Here is a 14,546-nt window from a genome sequence, read left to right on the forward strand (position 1 = left end):
ATATATATATATATATATATATATATATATATACACAAATCGGCTGGTAAGCAGTTCTCTCTGCGAGAGCACTAGGGTTGTCTTTTACCCTCTTTGGTATGCACAAATTAGAAGTCTGTGTCCACTGCAGCCAACTATTATTGTCTTTCTTTTAAAGTCAGTTAGTGACTAGCAGTAGTAACAATAAGTGTTTACTTAGAATATGGTTTCCAGTGAGCAGAAAGCATAACACTAGATACCACATAGTTACCTCCTGAATTCACATTTGCATTTTATCATCCAAGTTTAGTTTATACAGATGACAGTCAAACTAATGCCTTCCAAAGGATAAATATGACCCCAGATGAGGCAAGTGACTGCTGTAACTTGGGTGTACACCCTTATTCTCTGTGCCCTAGTCTTCCTTTCCCTTCAACAGGAATTTATGCTTTCTTTGTGGCCCCCTGCGCACGGCAGCATATAGCTGCTCACCTGGCTGCCCGGGTCACAGGAGGGCAGGCACTGGAGGGAGGGATCAGGAGACTAACTATCAACTGCTGCTAACAGCTCTTATATATCCTCCCTCTCACCAGATCCACTTTTCCTGACAGGAACCAATTCACTCCCATCTATATTACTCCGCCCCATTCTGCAACTATCACCACTGTCTGTGAAATGTATTTTTGCAGCATGAAGCACTAAAGTCCACTGACATCATAGATATCTAACATGCACAGGGTACATACATTTCCACATATTTACTTATATCTACATCACATCACATCTATCCCTACAGTATATTTAACATTTACCTCATAAATGGCATTTTGCTGTAAATAGATGAATGAAAATATATACCAGTTTCAATTGTATATATGAATTATATTTATATGTAATATACCTCCGTAACCCTAACCAGGGTTACATATATATAAATGATACCAATATTGGCGGCACTCTGGAGTCTGTATTATGATACTAATAAAAGTCCTTTATTATGCCAACGTTTCGGGAGTCACCCCGTCATCAGGGACAAAATACAAACAATGAAGTAGCAGACATACATGTATACCAACACAAATCAACTACATTGGTGCATAATATCACTCACCTGGGGAACGCTGCTGTGGGAGCATAATTCCCTGGGATTGACATATGAATCTAACATTGTCATTGTTTCTAATGAGATAGTAATTTGGACTTATTATGGTCCTCTTGATACATTTTCTTTATATAATATAGAATAATATGTAATTAGGTGCCTATTATGTGCCATTTGCAGTGATTTTTATGCTTATGTTTTAATTTTATGCTTATTTGTGGTTGCTTGTATTTTAATTGTTTGTAACACACTACTGTATGATACGGCGGGTTGCTAGGCAACCATAAACAGCTGTTACATGATCACTCAGACTGCAGGCGCTGAGTGGTGACGTCACACGGATGCGTTGCATGTTCCCAGCGAGCTCCGGAGGGCGGCAGGCACCGTCGTTCTCCAGGACAGTGATATTATGCACCAATGTAGTTGATTTGAGTTGGGGTATATATATATATATATATATAATTTGTTGCTTCATTGTTTCTATTTTGTCCCTGATGACGGGGTGACTCCCGATACGTTGGCATAATAAAGGACTTTTATTAGTATCGTAATACAGACTCCAGAGTGCGGCCAATATTGGTATCATGTGGATGGGTTTTTTTTCCCTTGGAGGGCATGGGAGCATTCACATCATTTGAAGGAGTGCTGGGTACATATATATATATATTTGTTTTTAAGTGTAATTTTTTTATGTACCTGCATAATTAATTGTGTGTTTTTCTGTTTTATCTAACCTTAGCACCATGTAAAAATGGTGTCAGCTTTTGGAGAACAGTTTGTAGAAGAGAAAAGTTTCTCTTCTCCATAAGTAGCATAGAAACATAGAATTTGACGGCAGATAAGAGCCACTTGGCCCATCTAGTCTGCCCCATTTTTAAACATATTGTTACGTCAACTCTTATTGATCCGATCCCATGCATGTTTAAATTGCTCTACTGTCTTAGCCTCTTCCACCTCTGATGGGAGGCTATTCCACATATCCAATACTCTTTCTGCGAAGTAATTTTTCCTCAAATTTCCCCTGAACCTACCACCCTCCAGTTTCAGAACATGTTCTCCTTCCTTTACCTTGTTAAAACACTTTATATATTTAAACGTTTCTATCATAGCATAACTGATCACTCACCATTGAAACCTATTGGGGCTATATCACTAAGAGAAGGTTTTTATGTGTACTAAATAGAGCCTTTAAGCTTGCAGCCCAAATCATGGGTCTTCTGGTTTATGTAAGTTGTACACTAACATAACTTGTACCACCGTAATGAAATGCAGTTTAAATTAATTACACTCCTCTCATTCATGGAGGCTGGCATACAGAATGGCTGGCTTATAAGCTGCACACTAAAGGTCTTATACGAATATATGGTATATACACTACTGTTCTAAAGTTTGGGGTCACTTATAAATATTCCTTATTTTTTTTAAAGAAAAGCACTGTTTTTTTCAATGAAGATAACATTAAATGAATCAGAAATACACTCTATACATTGTTAATGTGATAAATGACTATACCAGCTGCAAACGTATGTTATTTAAAGGAATATCTACATAGGTGTATAGAGGCCCATTTCCAGCTACCATCACTCCAGTGTTCTAATGGTACATTGTGTTTGCTAAGCACGTTAGAAGAGTAAAGGTGCCCATACACGGTGCAACGCACCTTGTAGGGCGACTGCCGATCCATCGGAAGACTGATCGCGCCGTCACCGCCGGCAATCGTGCGGTCCCCGCTGACCACACGATATGCCGGCTCCCCCCTCCTCCATCTGAATGGTGTCTTACATCGCATGCCAGATCAGATGAACCTGCAGGGAGATCTGGAGATGCGATATACGATCCCGCGGGAGCACGCAGCACGATATCAGGTACGATATCTTGCCCATACAAAGCACGATATAGCACCTATATTGTACCGATCCGATATATTGTGAAAACCCTTGTGGAATTATGTTAGCAAAGCTGAAAATGGGTTTGCTCGTTAGAGAAGCTATAAAACTGGCCTTCCTTTGAGCTAGTTGAGTATCTGGAGCATTACATTTGTGGGTTTGATTATACTCTCCAAATGGCCAGAAAAAGAGAACTTTCATGTGAAACTCGACAGTCTATTTTTGTTCTTAGAAATGAAGGCTATTCCATGCGAGAAATTGCCAAGAAACTGGACATTTCCTACAAGTGTGTGTACTATTACCTTCAGGGAACAGCACAAACAGGCTCTAACCAGAGTAGAAAGAGAAGTGGGAGCCCCCGGTGCACAACTGTGCAAGAAGACAAGTACATTAGAGTCTCTAGTTTGAGAAATAGACGCCTCACAAGTCCTCAACTGGCAGCTTCATTAAATGGTACCCGCAAAATGCCAGTGTCAACGTCTACAGTGAAGAGGTGACTCCGGGATGCTGGCCTTCTAGGCAGATTGGCAAAGAAAAAGCCATATCTGAGACTGGCCAATAAAAGGAAAAGATTAATATGGGCAAAAGAACACAGACATTAAACAGAGGAAGATTGGAAAAAAGTGTTATGGACAGACGAATCGAAGTTTGAGGTGTTTGGATCACACAGAAGAACATTTGTGAGATGCAGAACAAGTGAAAAGAGTGCCTGACACCATCTGTCAAGCATGGTGAAGGTAATGTGATGGTCTGGGGCTGCTTTGGTGCTGGTAAAGTAGGAGATTTGTACAAGGTAAAATAGATTTTGAATAAGGAGGGCTATTACTCCATTTTGCAATGGCCATGCCATACCCTGCGGACAGCGCTTGTTTGGAGCCAATTTCCTCCTCCAACAGGACAATGACCCAAAGCACACCTCCAAATTATACAAGAACTATTTAGGGAAGAAGCAGGCAGCTGGTATTCTGTCTGTAATGGAGTGGCCAGCGCAGTCACCGGATCTCAACCCCATTGAGCTGTTGTGGGAGCAGCTTGACCGTATGGGCAAGAAGTGCCCATCAAGACAATCCAACTTGTGGGAGGTGCTTAAAGAAGCGTGGGGTGAAATTTCTTCCGATTACCTCAACAAATTAACAGCTAGAATACCAAAGGTCTGCAATGCTGTAATTGCTGCAAAAGGAGCATTCTTTGACAAAAGCAAAGTTTGAAGGACAAAATTATTATTTAAAAAAAAAAAAAATCTGTAACCTTGCCAATGTCTTGACTATATGTTCTATTAATTTTGCAACTCATTTGATAAATTAAAGTCAGTTTTCATGTAAAACACAAAATTGTCTGGGTGACCCCAAACTTTTGAACGGTAGTGTAGGCTTGATAATCATTTTTAATAGATACATAGGGCGGGATGTACTGTAATAGGGTGTGAGTTTTAGCGCAAGTACAAACTTGAACATTTTCATTTTGAAGGATTGAGAATGTAATAGGGTGCAAGTTTGACTGGCATGCGAGTGCATGAAAGTGTTAAATCTGGAACCTCATCCGCGCTCCAGCAGAGTTTAGATAGGGGCCCTCATTCAGAGCCGTACGCTCTGAGCAGAGCGCACGCTCTGAATGAGGGCTGGCCTCCATGAGAATGGAGCGTCCTCCTGGACGCTCGTATAGCTGTGGGTCACCACCCACAGGCTATACGAGCGTGCAGTTTGATGGCCGCGATGGTCGTGACCATCGCGGCCATCGAAACTGCGAGCCGGAGCCTGCGGTTGAGGTTTTCAACCGCAAGCTCCGGAGTGATTTTGGCTCTATCAGAGCCAAAATCACTCCCACTGACATCACTAGTGATGTCAGTGGGCCGGCTTCTGACGGGAGGCGTTCCCGTGGGAACGCCCCCGTCAGGGAGGCACGCCCCCGGCACGCCTACCAAAGGGGGCGTGCTGTCAATCAACATCGACAACACGCCCCCTTTGATCAGACACTATGAGCGAAGGACTTTCCTTCGCTCGTCGCGTCTGGCGCATGCGCACGACGTAGCTCCCTCCGTCGTGCGCATGCTCAGTCCAGAACATCGACCCACTTGCGAGCGGACAGCCGCTCGCGAGTGGGTCTGAATCAGGCCCAGGGACCCTTAAATCCTGGTACCTTACAGTAGCTACTGGTGAGAAAATCAACACACGTACAGACACTTGTGCGTATAAAGAATTCCTCCAACTTTATTTCACCCACAGTCGCTCACAGAACATAGGCATGCTGCATATAATTTGAATCAGCAGAAGCTGCTTATACTAACTATTCACATCACTGTGCGAATAAGATGCATTGCACGAAAAGATGCTCGGCGCTACCAAGTCACACCTCGGCATTGCGCGACTAGAAGGGCTGTTTAGAGCTCAAGGAGGCTAGATTTATCAGGGCACATCTGTATTTATAAATAGTGTATGTATGAGGATGTAGTCAGCATCCTGGCATACGAGAAGCTGATGGTCTAATTACCTGCATTGGACAGCAGTCAGGATCGCAGCTCCAGTATACTGACCACCGGCACCCTAAAGGTAAGTATCAGGGGTTAGGTTAGGGATTATGGTTAAGCACTAGTGGGAGGGTTAGGTTTAGTGTGCGGGGAGGTTAGGGTTAGGTCCCGGGGAAGGGGTAAGGGTTAGCGATAGGGAACTTGCCTTTTAGTTTCGGTATTCTGATAGCAGAGATCCCATACCCAACCATGTGTATATTAATATATATATATATATATATATATATATATATATAGAAATCACAGGGGCTCTGCACTCACCATAATAACTAACAGAAATAATAATAAACAAAATAAACAGTGGGGTTTTGGTTCATGAATTGATCAATGCATTTAAGCTTGCAGTCCGTGTCACGGGACCCCACTTTACTGCAAGTCTCTACTCTATTGCTCAGAATTATAACATGTAACATATCAAATAGTCACACAGTACCTTGGAATTGAATATTAAGGGGCACATATTAATTGCAGCATTTACAACTAAGTTGACAGGTGCAGGTCATCAGGTTTTTTATTATTGTTTTTATCAAAGGGAGCACATGGGACCTCCCCATCTAGATCTGCAGCCACCATTTACAGTGAGCGCTGGTGGAACCCCCTACTTTATTAATATTGTTGAATTAAGTACAAATACAGGCCTACTCTTCCTCGGTCAGCAAGGTTTGCCACATGCCACAGAGTGTATATATATATTTATATATATATATATATATATATATATGTAACCCCCCGTTTATCACTAAAGGGTCACCAGATTACTAACTCCTTTGTTACTCCTAATGTACCCACCCATAATCTCTCTAAGTGGTGTACCTTCCATTTTCAGTGCCTCCACCCAAGTAATTATGGTGTATGTGGGTCTACTTGGGAAAACCCACCAAAATATATTGTAATGTGATGATAGTTGAAACCGGAAATGTTCTCATGTAAATAAACACTCCAAGTTATTCATTTTTAAACACATTTCTTATTCTTAATTATTTTAAGAACAGTATTTAAGTTATAACCTTTACATTGCTATAATTTACAATGAATACATTCGAATGATTTTGCACCAATAACATACTATTCATTTGCATTACATCAACCTCTTTTTCTCCTTTTGCACTTAAAACTATAATGTGTGATTCCTTCTCATGAACAACAATATAAACTACCGGTGTGAGCCACCGAGCTTCACATATATTTTCTACAGCTTATAAGATTTGTTATACATAAATAATATATTTTAACTCTCAGTTGGTGTATGTGTATATATATATATATATATATATATATATATATGTGTCTCCAGGCCCGGCACTCCAGATAATAAACCAAATCCTGCAGGGAACCATATACCATATACGGTTGAAAATAGTACTAACAGTACTGAAACGTTCTATTGATCCTTTGGTCTCTGCTTGATTTATTGAGAGGGGAGTGCTGCACCTTCATGCTTCTATATATATATATATCGGCTGGTAATCAGTTCTCTCTGCGAGAGCACTAGGGTTGTCTTTTACCCTCTTTGGTATGCACAAATTAGAAGTCTGTGTCCACTGCAGCCAACTATTATTGTCTTTCTTTTAAAGTCAGTTAGTGACTAGCAGTAGTAGCAATAAGTGGTTACTTAGAATATGGTTTCCAGTGAGAAGAAAGCATAACACTAGATACCACATAGTTACCTCCTGAATTCACATTTGCATTATATCATCCAAGTTTAGTTTATACAGATGACAGTCAAACTAATGCCTTCCAAAGGATAAACATGACCCCAGATGAGGCAAGTGACTGCTGTAACTTGGGTGTACACCCTTATTCTCTGTGCCCTAGTCTTCCTTTCCCTTCAACAGGAATTTATGCTTTCTTTGTGGCCCCCTGCGCACGGCAGCATATAGCTGCTCACCTGGCTGCCCGGGTCACAGGAGGGCAGGCACTGGAGGGAGGGATCAGGAGACTAACTATCAACTGCTGCTAACAGCTCTTATATATCCTCCCTCTCACCAGATCCACTTTTCCTGACAGGAACCAATTCACTCCCATCTATATTACTCCGCCCCCTTCTGCAACTATCACCACTGTCTGTGAAATGTATTTTTGCAGCATGAAGCACTAAAGTCCACTGACATCATAAATATCTAACATGCACAGGGTACATACATTTCCACATATTTACTTATATCTACATCACATCACATCTATCCCTACAGTATATTTAACATTTACCTCATAAATGGCATTTTGCTGTAAATAGATGAATGAAAATATATACCAGTTTCAATTGTATATATGAATTATATTTATATGTAATATACCTCCGTAACCCTAACCAGGGTTACATATATATAAATGATACCAATATTGGCGGCACTCTGGAGTCTGTATTATGATACTAATAAAAGTCCTTTATTATGCCAACGTTTCGGGAGTCACCCCGTCATCAGGGACAAAATACAAACAATGAAGTAGCAGACATACATGTATACCAACACAAATCAACTACATTGGTGCATAATATCACTCACCTGGGGAACGCTGCTGTGGGAGCATAATTCCCTGGGATTGACATATGATTCTAACATTGTCATTGTTTCTAATGAGATAGTAATTTGGACTTATTATGGTCCTCTTGATACATTTTCTTTATATAATATAGAATAATATGTAATTATGTGCCATTTGCAGTGATTTTTATGCTTATGTTTTAATTTTATGCTTATTTGTGGTTGCTTGTATTTTAATTGTTTGTAACACACTACTGTATGATACGGCGGGTTGCTAGGCAACCATAAACAGCTGTTACATGATCACTCAGACTGCAGGCGCTGAGTGGTGACGTCACACGGATGCGTTGCATGTTCCCAGCGAGCTCCGGAGGGCGGCAGGCACCGTCGTTCTCCAGGACAGTGATATTATGCACCAATGTAGTTGATTTGAGTTGGGGTATATATATATATATATATATAATTTGTTGCTTCATTGTTTCTATTTTGTCCCTGATGACGGGGTGACTCCCGATACGTTGGCATAATAAAGGACTTTTATTAGTATCGTAATACAGACTCCAGAGTGCGGCCAATATTGGTATCATGTGGATGGGTTTTTTTTCCCTTGGAGGGCATGGGAGCATTCACATCATTTGAAGGAGTGCTGGGTACATATATATATATATTTGTTTTTAAGTGTAATTTTTTTATGTACCTGCATAATTAATTGTGTTTTTTTCTGTTTTATCTAACCTTAGTACCATGTAAAAATGGTGTCAGCTTTTGGAGAACAGTTTGTAGAAGAGAAAAGTTTCTCTTCTCCATAAGTAGCATAGAAACATAGAATTTGACGGCAGATAAGAGCCACTTGGCCCATCTAGTCTGCCCCACTTTTAAACATATTGTTACCTCAACTCTTATTGATCCGATCCCATGCATGTTTAAATTGCTCTACTGTCTTAGCCTCTTCCACCTCTGATGGGAGGCTATTCCACATGTCCAATACCCGTTCTGCGAAGTAATTTTTCCTCAAATTTCCCCTGAACCTACCACCCTCCAGTTTCAGAACATGTTCTCTTGTTCTAATACTTCTCTTTCTTTGAAGAATGTCACCTTCCTTTACCTTGTTAAAACACTTTATATATTTGAACGTTTCTATCATAGCATAACTGATCACTCACCATTGAAACCTATTGGGGCTATATCACTAAGAGAAGGTTTTTATGTGTACTAAATAGAGCCTTTAAGCTTGCAGCCCAAATCATGGGTCTTCTGGTTTATGTAAGTTGTACACTAACATAACTTGTACCACCGTAATGAAATGCAGTTTAAATTAATTACACTCCCCTCATTCATGGAGGCTGGCATACAGAATGGCTGGCTTATAAGCTGCACACTAAAGGTCTTATACGAATATATGGTATATACACTACTGTTCTAAAGTTTGGGGTCACTTATAAATATTCCTTATTTTTTTAAAGAAAAGCACTGTTTTTTTCAATGAAGATAACATTAAATGAATCAGAAATACACTCTATACATTGTTAATGTGATAAATGACTATACCAGCTGCAAACGTCTGTTATTTAAAGGAATATCTACATAGGTGTATAGAGGCCCATTTCCAGCTACCATCACTCCAGTGTTCTAATGGTACATTGTGTTTGCTAAGCACGTTAGAAGAGTAAAGGTGCCCATACACGGTGCAATGCACCTTGTAGGGCGACTGACGATCCATCGGAAGACTGATCGCGCCGTCACCGCCGGCAATCGTGCGGTCCCCGCTGACCACACGATATGCCGGCTCCCCCCTCCTCCATCTGAATGGTGTCTTACATCGCCTGCCAGATCAGATGAACCTGCAGGGAGATCTGGAGATGCGATATACGATCCCGCGGGAGCACGCAGCACGATATCAGGTACGATATCTTGTCCATACAAAGCACGATGTAGCACCTATATTGTACCGATCCGATATATTGTGAAAACCCTTGTGCAATTATGTTAGCACAGCTGAAAATGGGTTTGCTCGTTAGAGAAGCTATAAAACTGGCCTTCCTTTGAGCTAGTTGAGTATCTGGAGCATCACATTTGTGGGTTTGATTATACTCTCCAAATGGCCAGAAAAAGAGAACTTTCATGTGAACCTCGACAGTCTATTCTTGTTCTTAGAAATGAAGGCTATTCCATGCGAGAAGTTGCCAAGAAACTGGACATTTCCTACAAGTGTGTGTACTACTACCTTCAGAGAACAGCACAAACAGGCTCTAACCAGAGTAGAAAGAGAAGTGGGAGCCCCCGGTGCACAACTGTGCAAGAAGACAAGTACATTAGAGTCTCTAGTTTGAGAAATAGACGCCTCACAAGTCCTCAACTGGCAGCTTCATTAAATGGTACCCGCAAAATGCCAGTGTCAACGTCTACAGTGAAGAGGTGACTCCGGGATGCTGGCCTTCTAGGCAGATTGGCAAAGAAAAAGCCATATCTGAGACTGGCCAATAAAAGGAAAAGATTAATATGGGCAAAAGAACACAGACATTAAACAGAGGAAGATTGGAAAAAAGTGTTATGGACAGACGAATCGAAGTTTGAGGTATTTGGATCACACAGAAGAACATTTGTGAGACGCAGAACAAGTGAAAAGAGTGCCTGACACCATCTGTCAAGCATGGTGAAGGTAATGTGATGGTCTGGGGCTGCTTTGGTGCTGGTAAAGTAGGAGATTTGTACAAGGTAAAAGGGATTTTGAATAAGCAAGGCTATTACTCCATTTTGCAATGCCATTCCATACCCTGTGGACAGCGCTTGATTGGAGCCAATTTCCTCCTCCAACAGGACAATGACCCAAAGCACACCTCCAAATTATACAAGAACTATTTAGGGAAGAAGCAGGCAGCTGGTATTCTGTCTGTAATGGAGTGGCCAGCGCAGTCACCAGATCTCAACCCCATTGAGCTGTTGTGGGAGCAGCTTGACCGTATGGTACGCAAGAAGTGCCCATCAAGACAATCCAACTTGTGGGAGGTGCTTAAAGAAGCGTGGGGTGAAATTTCTTCCGATTACCTCAACAAATTAACAGCTAGAATACCAAAGGTCTGCAATGCTGTAATTGCTGCAAAAGGAGCATTCTTTGACAAAAGCAAAGTTTGAAGGACAAAATTATTATTTAAAAAAAAAAAATTATCTCTAACCTTGCCAATGTCTTGACTATATGTTCTATTGATTTTGCGACTCTTTTGATAAATAAAGTCAGTTTTCATGTAAAACACAAAATTTTCTGGGTGACCCCAAACTTTTGAACGGTAGTGTAGGCTTGATAATTATTTTTAATAGATACATAGGGCGGGATGTACTGTAATAGGGTGTGAGTTTTAGCGCAAGTACAAACTTGCACATTTTCATTTTGAAGAATTGAGAATGTAATAGGGTGCAAGTTTGACTGGCATGCGAGTGCATGAAAGTGTTAAATCTGGAACCTCATCCGCGCTTCAGCAGAGTTCAGATAGGGACCCTTAAATCTTGGTACCTTACATTAGCTACTGGTGAGAAAATCAACACACGTACAGACAGTAGTGCATATAAAGAATTCCTCCAACTTTATTTCACCCACAGTCGCTCACAGAACATAGGCATGCTGCATATAATTTTAATCAGCAGAAGCTGCTTATGCTAACTATTCACATCACTGTGCGAATAAGACGCATCGCGCGAAAAGATGCTCGATGCTACCAAGTCACACCTCAGCATGGCGCGACTAGAAGGGCTGTTTAGCGCTCAAGGAGGCTAGATTTATCAGGGCACATCTGTATTTATTTTATATATAGTATATGTATGAGGATGTAGTTAGCATCCTGGCATACGGGAATCTGACCGTCTAATTACCTGCATCGGACAGCAGTTGGGATCGCAGCTCCAGTATACTGACCACCGGCACCCCAAAGGTAAGTATCGGGGGTTAGGTTATGGATTATTGTTAGGCACTAGTGGGAGGGTTAGGATTAGGCACTAAGGGGGGAGGTTAGGGTTAGGTCCCGGGGAAGGGGTAAGGGTTAGCGATAGGTAACTTGCCTTTTAGTGTCTGGGTTCTGGCAGTCGGGATGCCGCTGTCGGTATTCTGACAGCCGGGATCCCATACCCAACCTGTGTGTATATAAATATATATACATACACATATATATATATATTATATATATTTATTAATATATTAATACTATCTGTTATATTTTGCTTCTTATAGGCGTACAAATCCAATTTTATTTTTTTTAATTTAGCTTTTCCAATCCTGTAAGAACATTTTCTAATGGACACATGTACAGTTGATTTATTCCTTATTCATTGTTTTAACTACATAGCGTAGGTCGACAGGTGCATATAAAAAGAACAAAAGAAAGCCCGTCACTGTATATATTGATGATAAGGCAGGAGAAATAAGTATGGACTGTCCGCAGTGGCAAGGTAACACAAGATTTCATGGTCATTTAAATATATGACTAATACACAGTAGGATTTTTGCTCACCTTTTAATATTTTCCTGTGCAATATATATTCACTAATAAAGACATGAAAATAAGAATAGTGATTACAGACAGTTTGTAACTGAACAACCATATTAATGTTCTACAAGACACGATAGAATAAAATAAACATAACACTAATTGAAATTATCTTCAAATAAGATGTAAGGCATCTGATTGTCATACATCACATATAACAGTCTGCTGGTAACTACATGATATGTGACAAACCAGTACTGGGACCTCACAAAGGCCTGTTGTTGCACTCATGCTCTCCTACTTAGAGCTGTATTCAATTTGAGCAGACCCGAGATACTTTTCCGCGGCTTGGACTTTCCGCCTATTTCGCTTGTTTTGCAGGCGGAAAAGTATCGCACGCGTGCCCGCTTTACTCCGTATTCAATGTGAAAGTACGCAAAAACGGAACCCGTCGAAACTTGAACAGGCGGAAAGTACTGTCAGATCTGGGGAAATCATCCTGACACCCCCTAAAAGATGCTCTGACATGGGGGTTAGCTATGGTACCCCCCGATTTGGCTTGCTGAAGGTCTTTGGTGTTTTTAAACGGGCTCAATAGCTGCTGAATAGTGTTTTTCTATAAGTGGTGCAGAATATTATGTTGGGGTATTTTTTGCAGAAAATAAGTTATCCCAGCAAATTTGGGGTACTTGAAAATGGGGGTCTGCATATTTAAAAGTTGCTAAAGTAACGTTGAAAAAATCATGAAAAATCCACCTGCCGCAAGCACCTGCAATCCAAAAAACACTTGGCATACTTGGGGACCCTCCCAGAGTTAAGTTCGATAGTTTTTAAATTTGTCCCCCAACATTTTTTTTTTTGCCCCCAAAATGAGTGATTTTTTTGGGGGTGTTCTAAAGTTTTTTTTATTTGACGTAGTTTACCTTTGGGGGACTGTCTGAAGGCTGCACGGGGGGTTTCCACAACGTTACACCCCAAAATCCCAATTATGCACTTTTTTCCGCCTGCTATTCATAGGCGAAACTTTTCCGCCTATTACATTGCATTGAGGAAAGTCTTTCAAATTGAATACGGAGGAAAGTCAAAACAGGCGAAAATTACATCATCTGCGAAAAAGTATCACGTATACGGACTTTTCCCCTCAAATTGAATATGGGGTGATACATAGTTTACAGAGACTCATAACCTAATGATAGGCGTAACCTAAAGGTATTTATAACTGAAGGAGATGCATACTTAAGGCTATTCTTCATTTTATAGCGTGACAATTTCTACGATTGTTGGCGGACAGGAAGACACAACGCTGCTGCTGGAAACCATGGGAGTACAGAAGCGTTGCCTGCTTCTTTGTGTCTTATATCTTTTCTGTAGAGCAGATGTATATGATTGTTGAGGATAAGGCAAGAATTTGCCAATATGCCCATAACTTGGATAAGATGGATGCAGTTGAATGCCTGAATATAATAAGAAAAGGATTTCAACCTATGGATGAGCTTCTTCTACCGTATTTACAGATGAGCAGAGTTGGAGAGTAGCTGTTGTCCAAGAGATCCAGCCATCACTTTCTTCAAAAGATTGGACAGCGGCTCTTGAACACAAGATAAGATCTTTGATAAACGGTGTGAAACAAATTATCTCTCAGAATCCAACTGCAAACTGTATATCCACCTGCGGTCTTCAAAAAGTGTCATGTGTGTTTAAGTGTTATGGATTGGATGGTTAATCAGACAAGAATTGTCAGAGGACTGCTACCAGTTGACTAGTTGTGGCCAAGTGTGGAATATGAGATGCAGCCTTGAGGGTTGGTTGTGGCCTTTATAGTCGTGGCCAAGGGACTGGTGATGTGAAGCAGCCTTGAGGGCTGGTTGTGGCCTTTATAGTCGTGGCTAAGGGACTGGTGATGTGAAGGAGCCTTGGGGCAGGCTTGGAGGCTGATTGTGGCCTTTATAGTCGTGTCCAAGGGACTGGTGATGTGAAGCAGCCTTGGGGCTGTTGTAGCAGGCTTGGTGGCTGATTGTGGCCTACCAGTGCCGCCGGGATGACACTGGCGACGGTGTGCTAAGTTGCGCACCTGAAACGCACAGCTGCTACCAG

This window comes from Taudactylus pleione, unplaced genomic scaffold, assembly GCF_031769625.1.
Source record: "Taudactylus pleione unplaced genomic scaffold, aTauple2 ptg000454l, whole genome shotgun sequence".
Lineage (NCBI taxonomy): Eukaryota > Metazoa > Chordata > Amphibia > Anura > Myobatrachidae > Taudactylus > Taudactylus pleione.